This window comes from Callithrix jacchus, chromosome 9 (genome assembly GCF_049354715.1).
Source record: "Callithrix jacchus isolate 240 chromosome 9, calJac240_pri, whole genome shotgun sequence".
Lineage (NCBI taxonomy): Eukaryota > Metazoa > Chordata > Mammalia > Primates > Cebidae > Callithrix > Callithrix jacchus.
This window is the reverse complement of record NC_133510.1, coordinates 13,139,655-13,159,739: the sequence shown is the minus strand read 5'-3', so window position 1 is coordinate 13,159,739 and position 20,085 is coordinate 13,139,655. Positions and strand designations below refer to the sequence as shown.

General features: G+C 45.6%; 1 pseudogene across 1 annotated transcript; it reads left to right on the top strand.

Annotated features, from left to right (window-relative positions):
* Positions 1-3,882: 3,882 nt before the first annotated feature.
* LOC144577839 (putative POM121-like protein 1) lies at positions 3,883-17,809 on the top strand (annotated as a pseudogene). The gene has a single exon (XR_013522461.1). The product of XR_013522461.1 is annotated as a putative POM121-like protein 1 (transcript).
* Positions 17,810-20,085: the final 2,276 nt, after the last annotated feature.

Below are 20,085 nucleotides of genomic sequence, written 5' to 3'. Positions count from 1 at the left end.
AAAATGAGAAGAATCTTATTTGTTATCTTCTGTTACGAAGTTAAGAAAAGAGAATGGAGAGAGTGGTGGAATGGAGATGTAATAAAGAAATGTTAGATGTCACAATTTTCTAACACTTTTCCAGTGGGAAGGTGTTCATGTTGGAGATGAATCTTCAAGAGCGTGACTTGCCCTCACTAAGCAACAAGATCAAGTGTTATTCAAGGGTGATGTCTAACAAGCACAAACTTTAGCTTTATGTTTATATGCAAAATAGGTGATTATGATAGGAACCCGATAAGTGTAAAGATTGGATTACTTTAGTCCACTTTAGAAAATGCTTGGAAGAAGGAGTTTGCCATTTTTATATGGGTAAATATGGTTTCCCTTGTTGCTATGCATCTCTGTTTCTCTTTGCCTCTTTCATGAAATAAGTCTAATTTTCTTTAATTTAGACTATGTGTAGCCATGTTCTTTTTAACTAACACAAAAAATATATACCGTGTCAATATAAATATAACAGTTGTGACATCCACTTGGTCAGTTATAATGGGCTCTTAAAAGAATAGCACAGCATAGCATAGCATAGCATAGCATAGCATAGCATAGCACAGCACAGCATAGCAATCACAGTAGAAACTATCAGAGTGCATCATATGTCACAAAGGTAATTAGTATGTTGTGCAGCACCTGCTTAATTGCCAATATCTGTATATATCTAGGGGATCTTTTGTGAAACATCTTTATGACTTTATAGCAGTTTGAGCCACACTGTTTCATAAGTTTTTCTGAAAGGACTTTAGAGTGAGGAAGGACTAGCCTTGTAGGCTTTTGAAGACAGGAGAAGTGTGGCTGGAAGTGATGGGAGGGGGCACCAGGCCCTTCACCCTAGGGAGTACTGGGGAGCGACAACCAGGCCAACACAGCATGTGGCTTCCAGGGGTCCTGGTGCTTTCTTCTCAAGAACTGGGTGGGAGGATTAGCAGAGATGCCTCCTTTTCCTCTGGCATAGAAAGAAGAATCTAGTGAGTAAGGAAAAACTTGGAAATAGTCCCAACCAGCGATGTTTGACAGATTACTCAACTGTCCTGTGCCTCTGTGTCCCTGCCAGAAAATGGGGCTGAGGAGGTGACAGAACTACTTTTTTGACTCAATGAAACATAGCCACTATAAAACCAAGAGAAATACTTGATGTTTCTTATGAGATGATATTCTCTAAATTGATTTTTAGGGAATACAAATTAATACATGACCGTCTACCTTAGAAATAAAAAAAGCCTATATATTAACATATTTTAGTCCTTCTAGAGTTCTTGGTGCACTCAGGCACTCTACTATGTCATGAAGAACCTGGTCTCTATCCTCAAGGAGATTCTACAAACTAGGAAACTAGGAGGGTCTCAGAAGAGGAAGATAATACAGACAGTTTCTCACTAATCGCCCCAGAGTGGTACAACCCTGAGAGGTACAGGTTTCAGAGAAGGTTGGGAGCAGGGTGACTTTAATGGGTAACATGCACAAGATCAAACAAACAGGAGTGTGCTGCAAGAGTGGGGGTGATATGCAAAAGAAAAAAATATGATAGGGAGGTTTACCTGGCTGAGAATGAGAATAAGGCTTGCAGGCATAAGCATGTATGGTTTTGCCCAACCAGAGTTCTTGCACAGCTAAAAGTACTTCAAGTCTCTGTCCTGTGCTGGGAAAAGGTGTGGGGTGGCCCTATGGAGCAGTGAGTCTGTGGTCTTGTCTGGAAAATGGGGTTGGAATGCAACAGTGCTTCTTGGACTGCAGGCTGACCCAATAGGGATTGTGAATTGATTTTTAAATAAAATACACAGATTAGAGTAGAGTAGGACTCACCAGGGTGCAATAAATGCACATAAGGTGGGCACAGGACATGAGGTTTCATTCCATGTGGTGTGTCGGTGCATGATGGGACTGTGTCAAATATATGACTCAATGAGTCTTTTTAACCCCTTCAGCTCACTTTGAAAGTGAGCACCCCACTTTGGGTGATGCTCAGAAGAAAGGTGCTCACTTGGGTCAGAGCAGAGAAAGCTTCCCCAAATGAGCCACTCTTGGCTGTGACTACCACTGCACAGAGCCATGTTTTCTCTTCCTCTGTCTGCCTCCAGCTCCCCTGCCTTCCCATATCACTCCTGTTTTTTTCGGCTTTGTCCCCCACTTTCTGAATTCCCCTCTACCCAGTACGCTTTCTTGGCTGCAGCCCTTTTAGAGCTCTTTGCATGCCTCCAAGCTTCTGATTTTTTCATATCCCACTCTCCATTCAAATACTTTTACTACACAAACTCTCTTCCAAATTTTTTCTAACTTCAAAAAAAATTTCAATGGTTCTATTTACTTCAGTTTGATTTTCACTCCAACTTCCTCCCAGTCTAGCCCCTTTAAATGCTGCCAGGTTTCAATATCCCCAATCGCTTAAATGTCCAGTTTCTTTCCTCCTTTGCCCCTACCGATGATCTGGTTACTCCTTTTTGCTCCGACATTCCCCTGAACCTTCTCAAACACTGATATTTTCCCCTCTTTCCCCACAAATCTCCCTGTCAGGCTTCTGCCCCCAAACATCTTCTCACCCCTTCACACCACATCACCCAGGTCCTTTAGATTCCCATGCACCCGATTTCTCTGTCCCATCACACCCGCTTCTTCCCTTGCTCCCACCATGGCAGTGCCCACCTGCTCCTCCCCGCTCACTCGGGTCTGCTGCTCGGGACGCCTTTGGCGAAGGCGAGGGAGATTCTTGCTGAAGAGGGACTCCGGGGGCAGCATGGCAATCCGGGGAACTTCTTCTCATTGTTGGCCTCGGCTCCAAGTGTCCCCAGGTGCCGATGGAGCGCCTGTGGTGTGGGAGCCCTGCCGCCAGGGCCCGGCGGGGGTTGCGCCAGGAGCTGTCCGTGGTTCTGAAACAATGCCGGCTGTGACTGGGCGAATGAGCGCTGTCCGTAGTGCTGAAGAGGTTCCTGGGCCCCGGCAGTGGCGGCAGCAGTGCCTGGGAGGCCAGCAGCTGGAAGACCGCCAGGTAAGGAATCCTGGCGGAGGCTACGCTTGCAGCAGCTGCTGGTGCTCCCACAAGCAGCGATTCTCCGCGCTCAGCTCCGTCCAGCCGCCGCTCCAGCTCGTCGATGCTCTGGCGCTGGGTGTGGACAAGGCTCTGCTGGTTCTTTTTCGTTCTTTTCTGTTTTCTTTTGACAGAGTCTCGTTCTGTTGCCAGGCTGGAGTGCAGTGGCACGACCTCAGCTCACTGTAACCCTTGTGTCCTAGGTTCAAGCGATTCTTCTGCCTCAGCCTCCCGAGTAGCTGCGACTACAGACGCGTGCCACCACTAGCAGCTAATTTTCGTATTTTTAGTAGAGATGGCGTTTCACCGTTTTGGCCAGGATGGTCATAATTTTGATACATGGTGGTGGCGGCGGTGATAAGGTAGAGATTTGCCCAGAGTGCTGTAGGAGCCAGCAGCTGGGAGATCCAGGAATGCTTCTTGGAGGAAGGGGAGGGTTCTCCAGGAAGGGAGAGGATAGCATGAGCAAAAGCTTAGAGATATTAATAATCATGCACTGATAATCATGGTCTTGTGCGCGTGCCTTGTCACGCCAATCCGTTCAGATTCCGAGCCCTTTGTGCTCTCCTCTCCCTCCAGTACCTAGTGAGCTCGCCGCTCCGTCCTCCGCCCCCAATCCGGTAGCTGCCTTGTGCCCGTACCTTGCCGCGCCAATCCGTTAAGGTGCCAGGTCCTTAGTGCGCGCGCCTCTCCTTGCAGTACCCCTTACGCGCGCCGCCCCTTCCGTTGCTATCAGGTGCCTTGTGCGCGAACCTTGCCGGCTAAACCGTTAACGTCTGGCGTCCTTTGTGCGCGCGCCTCTCCTTCCGGTACCTATCAGGCGCCCCTTCTACCCCGCGCCCTCCCCCACAGCCACTGCTCGCAGGTGCCTCGCGCGCATATTTTGGTCCCCACCCCCGACTCCGCATTACCAGCGGGTGCCTGGCGCGCATACCTTGTCGCGGGAATCCCGTAAGGTCGCCCTTCCAGCGCGGATCGGTCACTCGCGCCCGCGCCCCACTGGCTCAGGTTTGAATGATGCGTTTCCTGGCAACAGGAGAATGCTCCCTTCGCCTTTGGCCGAGTTGGCAGCAGACAAGAGGACGCTCAGAGCCCAGCTCTCCAGAGTTCAAGAATCCGAAAATACCCCACTGCTTCCAGGAGCGGTTACCTGGGCACTCTGTGCCCTTTATCCCTGTCCCGGTCCCGTCCCAGGGCCGAGAACCCGCCAGTAGGACTCAGTTGCCTTGAGCCTGCTGCCCGCATCCCTCACTTCACTTTGTGGGATCTCTCCGTTGCTCCTGCCCCTGGACGGAGTGGCAAGCCTTCCTACAAGTACCCAGGCACTTGGAATCAGCCTGGTGTCGAAACAACTCCAAGGATTTCTGTATCCTACAAGCCCTGTGCTCAGTCAGGGGATCCTGCTTTCAATTTGAGGCACAGGTACCGCAGCAAGCCAGTGATGTGTGCTTGCTATACCAGAATGTCCTGCAGCTCAGCGATTGCACTGATCCTAAGGACTCTCAGACAGACCCTGGAGCAGGTAATCGCCTTTCTGTGGCCCGGAATACCCAGCTCTACCCAACACTCCCATCCAGAGATCATGTCGAGGGCCCTCATGGAGAGTGGGGCAGGGATGCCTGAGCAGGACAAGGACCCCAGAGTCCAAGAGAAGCCTGATGATCAGAAAGAGGGCCCTGAGGGCACCAGGGATGCACGGTCTGCATTTAGACCCCTGCGGGACAGTGGAGGTCTCTCTCCCTTCGTACCCAGGCCTGGGCCCCTGCAGAGAGACCTCCATACCCAGAGGTCAGAAATCCCACTGATAAGAAATCCCAGCCCTCCGGGATGAGCTGTGCCATCTACAGCTCCTACAGCTCCACGGGAGGCTTCCCGTGGCTAAAGAGGAGGAAGGGGCCAGCCTCATCCCACTGCCGGCTGCCTCTCACTTCTTCAAAGACAGTGAGTGAGGTTGGCCCTCAGGCTGTCTCTCAGGGTCAGGCGCAGTGTGAAAAGGCAGCAGGTTCAGCACCTGGGGAGAAACTGGCCCCCAGGAGTGGCTCCCCAACATCTTAGGCCTCTAGGCCTCTTAGACGCAAGTTTCCTCTGCTGCCACGCAGGCAAGGGGAGCCTCTGATGCTGCCACCTCCCTTACAGCTGGGGTTCCGGGTCACTGCTGAAGACCTGGACCTGGAGAAAAAGGCCGAAATCATGTGCCTTAATAGTGCACTACGGGGTGAGGACAAGTCCATCTGGGAGTGCAGAGCCTCACTGCTTTCCCATGCTTTGTCCTCACTGGCAACAGGGACGTCTTCTCTGCCTGCTGTCCCTAAAGCATCCAGCATGGATGCACAGCAGGAGAAACGCAAGTCCCAAGATGGCCTGGACCCCGTGGCCCTCCAAGCATCTGCTGCAGGGTCCCCCTCTAGACCTCCTGTGTCTGGGAGGAAGCGCAGGTCAGCAGGCCCCCTGTTCTCCTCCTCAGACACACTTCCTGCCACCTCTGCACACTCCCGGGACTCAGCCCAGGCCTCATCTTCGGCTCCAACACAGCCAGCCCAGGGCACCACAGCACACTCAGCCGCAGGGGTTTCCTTACCCACCACTTCCACCTGGAGCCTGGCTGGGACCCATTCTAACCCACCTTCTGCCTCTCACACCACCACCCTGGCCAGACAGAGAGGGTCAGTGGTTTTGCCTTACGACAGAAACTTGCTGTTATTGCTGCAGCCCTCACCCAGCCCAAACCTGTGGTCCTTCATGGACAGCAGCAGGGAACCCGCATCTTGAAGCGGGTTCATCCATATTCCCATCCAGCTGCTTCAGCTGCAGCCCAGGCCTCATCTTCTGCTCCAAGACAGCCAGCCCAGGGCACCACAGCACACTCAGCCACAGGGGTTTCCTTACCCACCACTTCCATCTGGAGCCTGGCTGGGACCCTTTCTAACCCATCTTCTGCCTCTCACACCACCACTCTGGTCAGACAGAGGGTCAGTGGTCCCACCTCAGTACTCAAACTTCCCATGACCGCTGCAGCCACCACCCAGCCAAAACCTGTGGTCCTTCATGGACAGCAGCAGGGAACCCGCGGCTTGAAGCGGCCTCATCCAGCTTCCCATTCAGCTGCTTCAGCTGCAGCCCAGGCCTCATCTTTTGCTCTAGGACAGCCAGCCCAGGGCACCACAGCACACTCAGCTGCAGGGGTTTCCTTACCCACCACTTCCACCTCGAGTCCCCGCACCAGAGGAAAGTTGGCCTGCACCAGAGGAAAGTTGGCCCGCACCAGAGGAAAGTCGGCCCAGGCTGCAGGCTGGGCTGGGACCCTTTCTAACCCATCTTCTGCCTCTCTCCGTGATGCACATGCTGCCTCCTCAGGCTGTACACCTGCCAAAGTTAGGCGGCTCTGCTAAACAAGGTCCAGAAGAGTTTTCTCTAGGTTTCCTTTTAACATTTTTCTGGTTTTGTATCTTGCGTTCAAGTCTCAGATCTTTCTGGAGGTGATGTTTGTATACGGTGAGAGAAAAATGGTCCAGTTTCATTCTTCTGCATGTGGCTATCCAGCCCTCCAGGTACCATTCACTGAAGAGGGCGTCCTTTCCCCAGTGTGTGTTTCTGTCAGCTGTGTCGAAGATCAATTGGCTGTGAATATGTGGCTGTCTTCTGGGCTCTGTCATGTGTCCCATTGATCTATGTGTCTGTATTTTCCTGCTAGCACCATGCTGTTTTAGTTACAATGCACTTGCCAAAAATTTTGTCGTTCTAATTTGTAGTGAAATGGGATGCCTCTAGTTTTTTTTCTATTTGCTGAGGAAGGCTTTGGCTCTTTGAGATCTTTGAGCTCTTTTTTGGTTCCATATGAATTGTATGATTTTCCAATTCTAGGAGTGATGACACTGGTATTTTGGCAGGGTTGTATTGAATCTCTAGGCTGCTTTGGGCAGTACAGTCATTTTAATGCTACGAGTTTCTTCCATCCATGAGCATGGGATGATTGACCATTTCTTTCTGTCTTATTGAAGTTTTTCATCAGTGTTTTGTAGTTTTTCCTGTAGAAATCTTCCAACTCCCTGTCAAATTTATTCTGTGGCATATCTTTTTTCATTTTGTTGCTACTGTAAATGGGATTGCCTTCTTAATTTCCTTCCCAACTAGACCATTATTGGTGTATAGAAATGCAGCTGATTTTGGTACATTGATTCTGTATCCTGCTGTAACTGTGTTTATTTATTGATCAACTCTAGGGGTTTTCTGGTGGAACCTTTACATGTTTCTAAATCCAAGATCATATCTTCATCAGATAAGGATAATTTGATGTCCTCTTTTCCAATGTGGATGTCTTTTATTTTATCCTCTTGCCTGATTGTGTGATGTTGAATAGCGGTGGTGAGAATGGGCATTTTTGTGTTGTTCCTGTTTACAGAGGAAATGCTTTCAAAGTTTCCTCATTAGGTAGTAGGTTAGGTATGGCCTTGTCATAAATAGCTTTCATTATTTTCAGGTATGTTGGTTGTTTTTTTCTTTTTTAGATGAAGTCTTGCTCTTTTCACCCAGGCTGCAGTGCAATGGTGGGATCTCAGCTCACTGCAACCTCCCTCTCCCAGGTTCCAGCAATTCTCCTGCCTCAGAGTCCTGAGTAGCTGGGATTACAGGTGCTCACCACCATGCCTGGCTAATTTTTGTACTTTTAGTAGAGATGGGGTTTCACCATGTTGGCCAGGCTGCTCTTGAATTCCTGACGTCAGGGGATCCACTCACCTCAGTGGGATTACAGGCGTGAGCCACGTGCCCGGCCATTTTCAGGTATGTTTCTTTTATGTCTAGTGTGTTTGTTCCTTTTTCAGGACATGGCCTCACTCTGTCTTTCATGTTGGAGTGCAGAGGCAGCGTCAGAGCTGCAGCTTTGAACTTCTGAGCTCCAGCCACCTCAGCCTCCCGAGTAGCTGGGACTCCAGGTGCATGTCACCAGAGCTGGGTAATTTTTATTTTTATTTTTTTGTAGAGATCTATGTTCCTCAGGTTGGTCTAGAACTGCTGATGTCAAGTGATCCTCCCAGCTCAGCTTCCCCACATCACTGAGTTCACAGCATGAGGCAGCGCCTGACCCAGAGTCACGTGTTAACATCACCTCCTCACTGCCGGGCTCCGATTTTGGCAGTGACTGAAAACCCTAAGGGAGAGTTTCTGGTCAGGCCCTGCCCAGTCTCTGAACAGGGGGAAATGGAAAGACGGCATGTGGATGGTTCTTTTGGAGAACAGGCCAGACAAGTGCTGAGATGCCATTTCCTGGAATACAGGACCATGAGATGTCCAGTCCAGCTGCCTGGTCCAGGGCCCCTGGCACCATCTAGTTTGGGAGCTCATCCAGAAGTGACCTCGGTTGCCCAAAGCAGCTGATCTTCCTACCAATCTGGTCCCATTTGAGAGATGGAACTGGGCTCGGTCCTCCAGGAAACCATTCCTGTGCATGCCTGACTTTGTCCTTGCCTCTGCTGGCCTCTCTGTACCATGAGAACTTGGATTTGCAAGGCTCTGCCTGTCAGCTGAGCATCACGAGGCAGCTCTCTTCTGTTCCAGTGAGGATGCCCGGGCTCCTACACCCCTGCCCAGATCTGACCGTTTTCCCCTTCACCCACAGGTGACCTCCAACCTGATCCTGCTTGCTGTCTTCTGGCAGCTGCTCTGAGAAAGGGCACTTTGGCCTCAAGGGCTGAGCATGTCACTCCCTGTTTTCTGTTGATCTTTCCGGCACTGTTTGGGACAGCCCATGCATTTCTCCATGTCGTGTTTCTTTGGAAGGCAATTAGGGCTTTCTTTCAGGGGTGGGTATAAAAGTTCTTGACATTTGTGTATGAAGTCTGCCTTCACTACCTGGATAGGACTAGCACGCTTCCGCTGCACGACTCTGCAATCTTACTACATTTAAAAATTTTTTTAATTTTATTTATTTATTTATTTTGAGATGGAGTCTGGCTTTGTTGCCCAGGCTGGAGTGCAGTGGTGTGATCTTGGCTTACTGCAACCTCCGCCTTCTGGGTTCAAGTAATTCTCCTGTCTCAGATTCTCCAGCAGCTGAGACAACAGGCACATGCCACAACACCCAGCTAGTATTTATATTTTTGGTAGAGACGGGGTTTCCCCATATTGGCCAGGCTGATCTCGAACTCCTGACTTCAGGTGAACTACCTACCGGAGCCTCCCAAAGTGATAGAATTACAGGCTTACATTTATTTATTTCTTATTTATTTGAGCTGGAGTCTTGAACAGTCATTCTGGCTAGAATGCAGTGGCCTAAACTTGGCTCACTGCACTTCTGCCTCACGGGCTCAAGCGATTCTCCTGCCTCAGTGTCAATAGTACCTGCGTATAAAGGCAAGTGCCACCTCGTCCTGCTAATTTTTGCATTTTTAGTAAAGACTAAATTTCACCATTTTGGTCAGGTTGGTCTCAAACTCGTGACTTCATTATCTGCCTGCTTCGGCCTCCCAAAGTGCTGGGATTACAGGCACGAGGCACCATGCTCCGCCACATTTATTTATTTATTTAGAGACAGGGTCTCACATTGTTGCCCAGGCTGAAGTGCTGTGGCTCCATCTCAGCTCACTGCAGTCTCTGCCTCTGGGGTCCAAGCGATTCTCATGCCTTAGTCTCCAGAGTAACTAGGACTATAGGTGTGCCCCACCAGACAGAGATAATTTTTTTCTATTTTTGTAGAGACGGGGTTTCACCAGGTTGGCCTCGCTGGTCTCCAACTCCTGACCTCAGGTGATCTGTTTGCCTCATTGTATCAAAGTATTGGGATTATCGGGGTGAGCCACGGTGCCTGGCCTCTCACTACATTTAAATCATGAGGGAGTTCACACCTGTAATCCCACCACTTTGGGATGCCAAGGCAGGCAGATCACCTGAGGTGAGGAGTTCAACACCACCCTGGCCAACCTGGGGAAAGCCCGCCTCTACTAAGAATAAAAAAATTAGCCAGGCGTGGTGGTGTGAGCCTGTAGTCCCAGTTACTTGAAAGGCTGAGACAGGAGAATCACTTTAACCCGGGAGGCAGAGGTTGCACTGAGCCAAGATCGTGCCACTGCACCCCAGCCTGGGTGACAGAGAGAGACTCTGTCTCAGATTAATAATAAAAACAAGTGAATATGTTGGCTAAGAATGAGCAATAAAAATGAATACCAACACTTGAAAAATGACAGACTCCTCAAAATTCACTCAAAATCATGAACTCTGATTATTTCTATATATTTTAGGTGAAAATCAAATACAGCGAAATCACACAGAGTTGTCATAAGAGGTGTGGACTTTTGCAAATCACACAAGGCATGTCTCACACTGCCCTGGAATTGTCTCAGGGGACTAGTCTCCTCAGTAGTTACAATTATAGACACAGATAATGAACTAACTCTGTCCTGATGTGAGATCTTGGACACATGGCACAACTGCTCTGTTCCGTATGTATTATTTTCTGTAAAATGTAACATCAAAACCTGCACAGTGGCTCATGCCAGTAATCCCTGCACTTTGGGAGGTCGAGGCAGATGGATCACGAGGTCAGGAGATCAAGACCATCCTGGCTAAGTTGGTGAAACCTCGTGTCTACTAAAAATACAAAAAATTATCCAGGCATGGTGGCATGTGCCTGTATTCCAGCTACGTGGGAGGCTGAGGCAGGAGAATTGCTTGAACCTGGGAGGTGGAGGTTGCAGTAAGCCGAGAACATGCTACTGTACTCCAGCCCAGGTGACAGAGCGAGACTCCATCTAAACAACAAAAACAAAAAACAAACTTGCATTGAATATATATGGGGCAAATCAGTAAAATTAAATAAGATAGTGACTTTTTAATTGCTAATCAATGCACGATTACATAATTTAAAATTATGTTTTCCTGAAGGATAGTGCTCCTACTCATCTCACCTAGGACCTTCTCTGGGACTTGCCCTCTCCTCAGACATCCCATCCCAGAGCTTGCTGTATAGTAGGAGAATTGCAATTAGGCCCCCTTTCCTGCTGATGAAAACCAGTTCAGACCTAACCCTGCAGCTCTGGGAGAGGAGCCCCAGTCCTGCCATTCCTGTGTGTTTCTATTTGGTGTTCAGAACTGCCCACAAATGATTCACCTTTGAGTTTTGGCTTAGTTGGGGTTTTCTTGTTACTATTTTAAAAGTCAATTCCTGGAGACCTGAAGATATTTAGTCTGCCTGGATATGAGTGAGAGAAGCAGTCGACATGTGTGTCAGTTTCTGATCACTGCGTGTCTGTGTTTGCATGTGTCCAGTGTGAGCTGCAGCTGGTGGAGTCTGAAGGAGCCTTGATAAAACCTGGGATGACTCTGAGACTTGCCTGTGGAGCCTCTGGATTCACTTTTAATAGCTACTACATACACTGGGTCAGCCAGGCTCCGGGGAAGGGCCTGGAGTGGGTCTCATGAATTTGTAATGATGGAACTAGCACATACTATGCAGATGCCATGAAGGGCTGCTTCACTATCTCCAGAGACAATTCCAAGAACTCCCTTTATCTGCAAATAAACAGGGGAAGACCTCAGGACACTGCTATATATTACTGTGCTAGAGACAAAGAGAGGGAAGCTCAGCATGAGCCCAGAAATAAACCTTCCTGCAAGAACACCTATAGGAAATCTGCTGCAGGGGACACTCAGAACCCACAGATAAGAGTCAACCCTAGAGACAAGAGCAGATGGAGGTTAAGGTTGTGTTTTGTTTTATTGTTTGGAACTTCCTCTGCATCTGACAGTTTCCCCAGAGCATCTCCCTAATTTCAGAGTTCTGTAACTACCAACGTCCTTTTCAATTTTTGTAATCATTGTAATCAATATGGTTTATCTCTGTGCCACCAAACAAATGCCATCTTGAATTGTACTCCTATCATTTCCGAGTGTGGTGGGAGGATCCAGTGGATGATAATTGAATCATGGGGGCATATCCTATCCATGCTGTTCTTGTGATAGTAAAGAGTCTCATGAGATCTGATTTTTTTTTTTAATGAAAAAGGATTTTCTCTGCACAAGCTGTCTTTTGTCTGCCACCATGTGAAACATGGCTTTAACCTTCTGCCATGATTGTGAGGCCTCCCAAGTCATGTGGAACGGCAAGTCAACTAAATCTGCTTCTTTTGTAAAGTTTCCAGTCTGCTCTATGTCTTTATCAGCAGTGTGAATATGGACTAGAGACTTGCTGAATGGCTTTGATCAAAATGCTGATAATGATATGGATGATGAAACCCAGGCTGTGGTGGTCTCAGATGGAGATGATAAACTTGCTGGCAACTGGAGCAAAGGTTACTCCTGTTATATTTTAGCAAAGATACTGGTGGCATTTTGCTTTTGCCCTAAATACTTGTGGAAGTTTGAACTTGAGGGAGATGATTTAAGGTATCTCGCAGGAGAAATTTCTAAGCAAGAAAGCTTTTAAGAGTTGACTTGTGTGCTGTTAGAGGCATTCAGTTTTATAAGGGAAGCAAAGCATAAACGGTAGGAAAAATTGCAACCTGACAATGCAATAGAAAATAAAACACCATTTTCTGAAGAGAAATTCAAGCTGGTTGCAAAAATTTGCCTAAGTAATGAGGAACCAAATGTTAATCCTCAAGGAAAATGGGAAAATGTTTCTGGAGCATGTCAGAAGTCTTTACCACAGCCCCTCTCATCATAGGTGCAGTGACCTAAGAGGAAAAAGTAGTATTGTTGGGCAGGCCTACGTTCCCCAGGCTGTGTGCAGCCTAGGGACTTAGTGCCCTATGTCCTAGCTGCACCAGTTGTGACTGAAAGGGGCCAGTGTAGAACTCGAGCCATGGCTTCAGAGGGTGCAAGCCTCAATCTTTGGCAGCTTCGTTGTGGAATTGAGACTGCTAGTGCTCAGAAGTCAAGAATTTAGCCTAGATCTCAGAGGATGTATATGGAAATGCCGGAATGCCCAAGCAGAAGTTTGCTGCAGGGGTGGGGCTCTCATGGAAAACCTCTGATAGGGCAGTAGGGAAGGGAAATGTGGGATGGGAGCCCCGACACAGAGTCCCTACTGGGGCACCACCCACTGGAGTTGTGAGAAGAGGGCCACCATCCTCCCCACCCCAGAATGGTAGCTCTTCCAAGAACTTGCAGTTTACACCTGCAAAGCTGCAGACACTCAATGCCAGCCCATGAGAGCAACCAGTAGAAGGGATATACCCTGCAAAACCACAGGGGCAGAGCTGTGCAAGGCCATGGGAGCACACCTCTTGCATCAGCGTCATTGGTTGAAACTCCTCAGAATCATACAACAAATTTCCATACAGATATGGGTATGTATCTAAGGATGTAATGATCATTCCATTTTACCTGGAATAGAAATACCTGTTTTACTTCATTCACGTTTTGTTCTTGAATAGCCCTTTGATAATTCCTTGCATTATGTTTACTCTTTAGATGAAGATTCAAAAGCTCAATGTAAGTGACTGACATTTTCAGTCATATAGCTCATAAATATTAGTCTCCTAATATTTTATTAAATTTATTATTGAGTAATTATTTTTTAAAGCATTGTGAAGGTAATTGCATGCTTGATTTTTCTTTCCATCTATTTCATTGTTGTTATATAGAAATGCTACTAATTTTTGTATATTGATAATTTATCCTTTCAGTGTTACTGAATTTGTCTTTTAGTTCTAAGAGATTTTTGGTGGAGTTTAGATTTTTCTTCATTTATGTTAACAATCATCCTTTTTAACTTCTAAGTTCAGGGGTACAAGTGCATGTTTATTACATAGGTAAACTTGTATCATGGGAGTTTGTTGTGCAGATTCTTTGATCACCCAGGTATTAAGCCTAGTACCATTAGCTATTTTCCTTGATCCTCTTTCTAGTCTCACCCACCACTGTCCAAAAGGCCTAGTATGTGTTTCTAAATATAAGACTATGACACAAAAAAAATTCCATGCTCATGAATGGGAAGACTCAATATCATAAAAACGGCCATACTGCCCAAAGTAATCATAGATTCAATGCTATTCCCATTAAGCTACCATTGACTTTCTTCGCAGAATTAGAAAAACTAATTTAAGTTTTATATGGAACAAAAAAAGGCCTGACAATCAGCAGCAGAAAGAACAAGGCTGGAGGTATTATGCTACCTGATTTCGTACTATCCTACAAGGCTACAGTAACTAAAACAGCATGGTATTGGAGCCAAAACAGACATATAGACCAACAGAATAGAAAAGAATCCTCAGAAATAACACCACATATCTACAACCATCTGATCTTCAATAAACTTGACAAAAACAAGCAATGGGGAATGGATTCCCTATAATAGACGGCACTGAGAAAAGTGGTAGCCATATGCAGAAAACGGAAACTGTGAAGACTCTAAGAGCACTGATAGCGTCCCTTACACTTTAGACAAAAATTAACTCAAGATGGATTACAGACTAAAACGTGAGACCTAACACCATAGAAAATGGAGACAGTAATAAAGTGACTGGTACTTAACAAGATGGTTCTGAAGTTATATGGCACACAGTCGGTGCTTGGCAAACATTTTCTATTACATCGGTCATGCTACAATAGGCTTGCGGAATACGCATGCACTCATGTAATTGTGAGAGATACGTTTATGAAGACTCAGCTTTAAGTCAAAATATGAGAACCACTATCATAATAGCGTAGCCAGGATTTTTAGAAACATCTAAGCAAAGTGTGCTTCTTAGAGACAATTGCACTGAATTGTTAAGTATATCATCACATTGCTTAGTTGATTCAGTGGGCGCTATTGTTCCAACAGAGGCCCTCCTCTCAGACCACAGGGACTCAATCCAGTTCACTCACCATCAGCAGAAGTTTATCCACTCTGTCTATGTTCATCTTCTGGGCCAACCAGTCTTTATTCTAGACAAACCGGTGCATTGCAAAGTAGAAGAAAATTCTTTCTGCCCATGCATAGAACTCCCCACTCTTTGAGAAAGACATATGTGGGTGTGAAAAAAACTGAGGTGTGAACTTCACAAAATCTTACTCAAAGGAAAATTAGGAAACTTAGAGGATATCCAGGAAGAAAGTAATGTCTAATTTCTATTATTAAAATATCACACTGACTATTGTGAGGAGAAATGATATGGAATGTGTTGGAAACAGTGAAGTTACCAAGGCCAGCTAGGGGCTCTTACAGTCCTCCAGGAGAGAGGGCCTCAGTCAGAGGCCCGTATTAGAGATTATGCAAGGGGTCACATTGGGATATATTTTGAGGTGGAGCCCACTGTATTTGCTTATATACAATCCTTGGTGGGGAATGAAAAGTAAAAAGTGACCCCGTATTCTTGAAAACTCTGTAAAAAATATTATTGTCTCAGAAAAGATTAGGGGGTATCATGGGATACATTCTTTTCACCCAAATTTATATTTTGAAGTTTTATCCCTGTACCTCAGAATATGTTTGGAAACAGAGTCCTTTTAGAGGTAATTAAATTAAAATCAGGCTATTAAGATGGTCCTAATCTAATCAGACTTGTGTTCTTATAAGAAAGGAACTTTTGGCCACACAGCGGGACACCAGGGTGCGTGTGTACAGAGGAACTTGCATATGCAGGCAAAGCAAAAAATAGCCACCTGAAGCCAAGAAGAGACGTCTTAGAAGAACGGAATCTTTCAACAACTGGATTGTGGACTGTGAGCCTCCAGAACCGTGAGAAAATAAACTTCTGTTGTTTAAGTTACAGAATGTGTGGTATTTTTTTAGGGCAGACATAACAAACTACACGGGGAGAGCAGTTTTAGGACATGGAAATCAAGAGTCTTGTTTGGGACCTGTTACGTTTGCATCCATATTAGAAGACAAGTGGATTGCTGAGACTTCAGCTGAACGAAAGGTGCCTCAGCTCTTTCTGCCGACCCGCTCCTCACTTTGACCCCACCCTCACTCACTGACAGGGTCTCTTTCAGCTCTTCTGTCACTTCTGTTTTATTTGTGTGTGGAGAGTTTATACATGATATTTATTCTTCCCTAACACGCTAATCTCTTTCACTCACTGCTGACATTGAAAAATGTCAGGGAAAGGTCCTGAGCTGAGTGATATTTAAGGCAATGCCTGCTGTCTCCCTGTACTCACCAAGCCAAGAGGGAGTGTTTCTTTCCCCAGGCCTACCACTTCTCCAGCAACCTATGCAATGAGGCAAGTCTGCCAGGCACTCCCCTCTGCTCCTTCCCTCTGGTCTACCTCTCCTACCTGAGGGTCTACCATAAGTCACTAGGCAGAACCGTTCCCCTCCAGTTTCCCTGTGCAATTAGTGTGTGTAGAAACCAATGACCGTCATGCTAATAACCTTAGGGCACCTGCTAGGCCAAGCAACTACTCTGTGCCCCCGCATAAAGCACGTAAAGCCTGGCTACGATGGTTTTATTATCGCATAGCCAAGGAAGAATTGCCAACTGGTAATATACTTCCTCCTTAGCAAACATCCCTAATATTCCAGAGGGGGTGAGGGAGGAAAACTGCCTGACCACCAGCCAAAGGCAGAGTAATCTGCAACAAACCTCATTGTACGAGGACGCCTTCCAATAATATAAGGGATCTTCAAATTGCCTGTGGAAAATACATGTTATTTTTTAAAATTGTGCATGGACATAATTTTTTTGTTTGCCCAAATACATTCATATTAACTCGTTACAACATGTCTGAACAGAATCTAGTTCAGTCACTAACATGATTGAGACAGTGCTTTGAAAAAAGCCTCTATCAGAACAACCAAAATTGGACTAAAATTGTAGGAAGAACAAATATTAAGATTTGGTGAAGCTTGAGTGGAACAATGGTGAAATCACTGACGCGTTGTGAAGTATGTGTGCCCAGGTAAATCAGCCCTTCACAAATGGATAATTCACTTTAAAAAGCGATGAGATGATGGTAAAGGTGAACCCTGCAGTAGCAGACCATCCACATCAACTTATGGGGAAAGTTTTCATCTTCTTTTGGACTAGTTGAAGAGGCCTGACATGAACAGCAGAAATAAGAGCTAGAACAAGAAGAATTTTAATTGGTTCAGATTACATAATTTTTTTTCTGGTTGAAAAATTAAAGTTGAGCAAACTCTCTACTTGATGAGGGTCAAAACTGCGGTACCTAAGTCAGTTACCGACAAGAAAAGAATGTTCAATGACAAATTAAACAAGTAAGGAGGAGAAGAAAAGAAAAGAAAAGATCCTAAAACATTTCTTGGAAGAGTGGTAACAGGTAATCACACATGGCTTTCCCAGTGCCGTCCAAAGGAAAAAACACAATCAAAGCAACGGCTACCAAGAGGTGGAAGTGGTCTGTTCTAAGTAAATGTGAAAGAGCAAATTTGCCAACGGTGCTTTTGGATGCTGAAGGTATTTTGGTTGTTAACTTTCTGGAGGGCCAAAGAATGAAAACATCGACTTACGTTTGGAGTTTGGAGAAAGCCAAATCTTTAGCAGATGAATAAATGAGATTGGATGCCAGTGATTTTCCATCAAAAGTCTGCCAAAATTGTCCTTGTTTCATGAGAGGAATGAACAGGAGCATTGTTGTGGTGGACAAGGAATCTCTGCTGATGCTTTTCTGAGCATTTATCTGCTAAAGTTTTGGCTAAGTTTCTTCAAACTCTCTCATAAAATGATGTTATCATTCTAAGTGAAGTAACTTAGGAACAGGAAACCAGGCACCGTATGTTCTCACTCGTAGGTGGGTGTTGAACAACGAGAACACGTGGACTCAGGGAGAGGAGCATCACACACAGGGGACAGTTGGCGGGGGATAGTAGAGAGACAATGGGGATAGGGAGGGAGTGGAGGGTAGGGAGGGATAACATGGGGAGAAATGCCAGATATAGTATAAAATTATAAATTAAAAAAATATTGCCGATACCCATAAAATAAAAAAGTGGAAGTCACTCACTCCCTACCCTAAGCAAACATTGTTAACAGTTTGATATGAAAAAAAAAAGAAAGCCAAACGTCCTGTGTTCTCACTTGTAAATGGAAACTAAGCTATGAGGATGCAAAGGCGTAAAAATGCCACAATGGACTTTCGGAACTCGGGGAAGTAGTGGGAAAGTAGTGATGAATAAAAGACTATGAAGCGGGCGCAGCGTCTACTGCCCGGGTTAGGAGAGCACCACAGTCTCACAAATCACCACTAAAGAACTTAGTCATGTAACGAAGCACCATTTGTTCCGCAGCGTATGGAAATAAAAAAGAAAAAGGAAAATCACTAGGCATCCAGCTTACAGTACTGTTGCAGTGTGTGTGGACTTCTTTTCTAATATTGAAATATCTGTAATGTGTACTCTGTTTCCTTCAGTTAATAATGTGAAAAAACTGCATTTAGATGGTGAAATTCCCGGGACCCTGAGTTCTTTATAGTTCGGCAAAATGACTTGTATCGTTACTTGCAAAACCTCTTGCATGTGATGAAGCTTATGTTAAGAAATAAAGTTTATAATGTCTACTTTCACATTGTAATCACATTCTTTCACAAACTTTTTGAAATCCTCTTCTGTTCTCAAACCCATCTGGAAGGGCAAGAACACATTCTTCTGTGTACAATACGGGAGCCACTCATCCAACTGATCAAGTGGCCTGTCTTTAGATTTGCAGTCACATCCACACCCACAACACCTCTAACAAGGCCATCCTGAAGTTGTCACTATCCCTGAACAAATACCAAATGATAGCACGAGACTTATTCAAGGCCTGAGATGATAAGTGGCAGCTGTTGATACTGACTGACCTATGCTTTCCCCGAAAAGAATGGAAGGATGAACAGGCACTACTTTATATAACAGAAAAGTCAGCAGATGAAAAGAGGGCTACCAATGCAAATGCAGTAAAAAGACTTTGAAAACACAGTATTGATCCAAATTTTAAAAACAAAAATAAAGAAAAGGAGTAAGAAGAATTACAGATGCTTGCTTAGAAGATTAGATTTCAAAATTTTCAAAAAATGTATTTAAAAAGAAGCTAGGTATAAGATAAAAAAAACACAGGGAAGATTGCTTTAGAGCACAAAATGTCAACAAATACCTTTTAGGAAGAGAGGAATTAGTTTCAGAATATTGCAAAAATGAAAAAAAATTTCGGGGTGGAAGAACAGCCTGGGAGACAGATAGCACAGGCGCTCAGAAATAGATCAATGCAATGTACTTGAGGCTTTTATATGGGTACCAGACTATCTTATTTCAGTATAAAATTGTGACCACTCATTATGAGTGGGAGTGATTAAAAGCTTTTCCTAGCAGAATGACTGGGCATGGTGACTCATGCCTGCTGTCCCATGACTTTGGGAGGGTGAATTGGGAGGATCCCTTGAGACCAGGAGTTCAAGAGTAGCCTAAGCAACCAAGTGAGGCTACATCTCTTCAAAAACCAAAGTTTAATTTTTTTTTTTGAGATGGAGTCTCGCTCTGTCACCCAGGCTGGAGTTCAGTGGGGCGATCTCAGCTCACTCCAATCTCTCTGTCTCCTGAGTTCAAGTAATTCTCCTATCTCAGCCTCCCAAGTAGCTGGGATTACAGGTATGTGCCATCAAACCAGGCTAATTTTTAAATATTTTTAGTAGAGATGGGGTTTTGCCATGTTGGCCAGGCTAGTCTCAAACTCCTGAATTCTGGTTATCTGCCCTCCTTGGCCTCCCAAAGTGCTGGGATTACAGGCATGAGCCACCATGCCTGGCCTAAAAGAAATTAAAAAAAAAAATAAATGGGCATAGTGTCATAAACCTGTAATTCAAGCAACTCAAGAGGCTCAAACAGGGGGAATCCTCTGAGCACAGGTGTTCAAGGATGCTGTAAGCTGTGATCACAACTACATTCCAGCATGTGCGACAGAGGGAGAGCCTGTATGCGTGTGTGTGTATGTGTGTGTGTGTGCGTGTATATATATATATATACTTTAAAAGTATATACATATATATACTTTTAAAATTCCTAAAAAAGCATAAAGCCCAAACTGAATCTGATGCAATGTTCCAGCAAAGAGGCAGAGCAAGGCAAAACTCTTAAGGATATGAAATAAAATGGCTCCTTCAAGAACTGTGTAT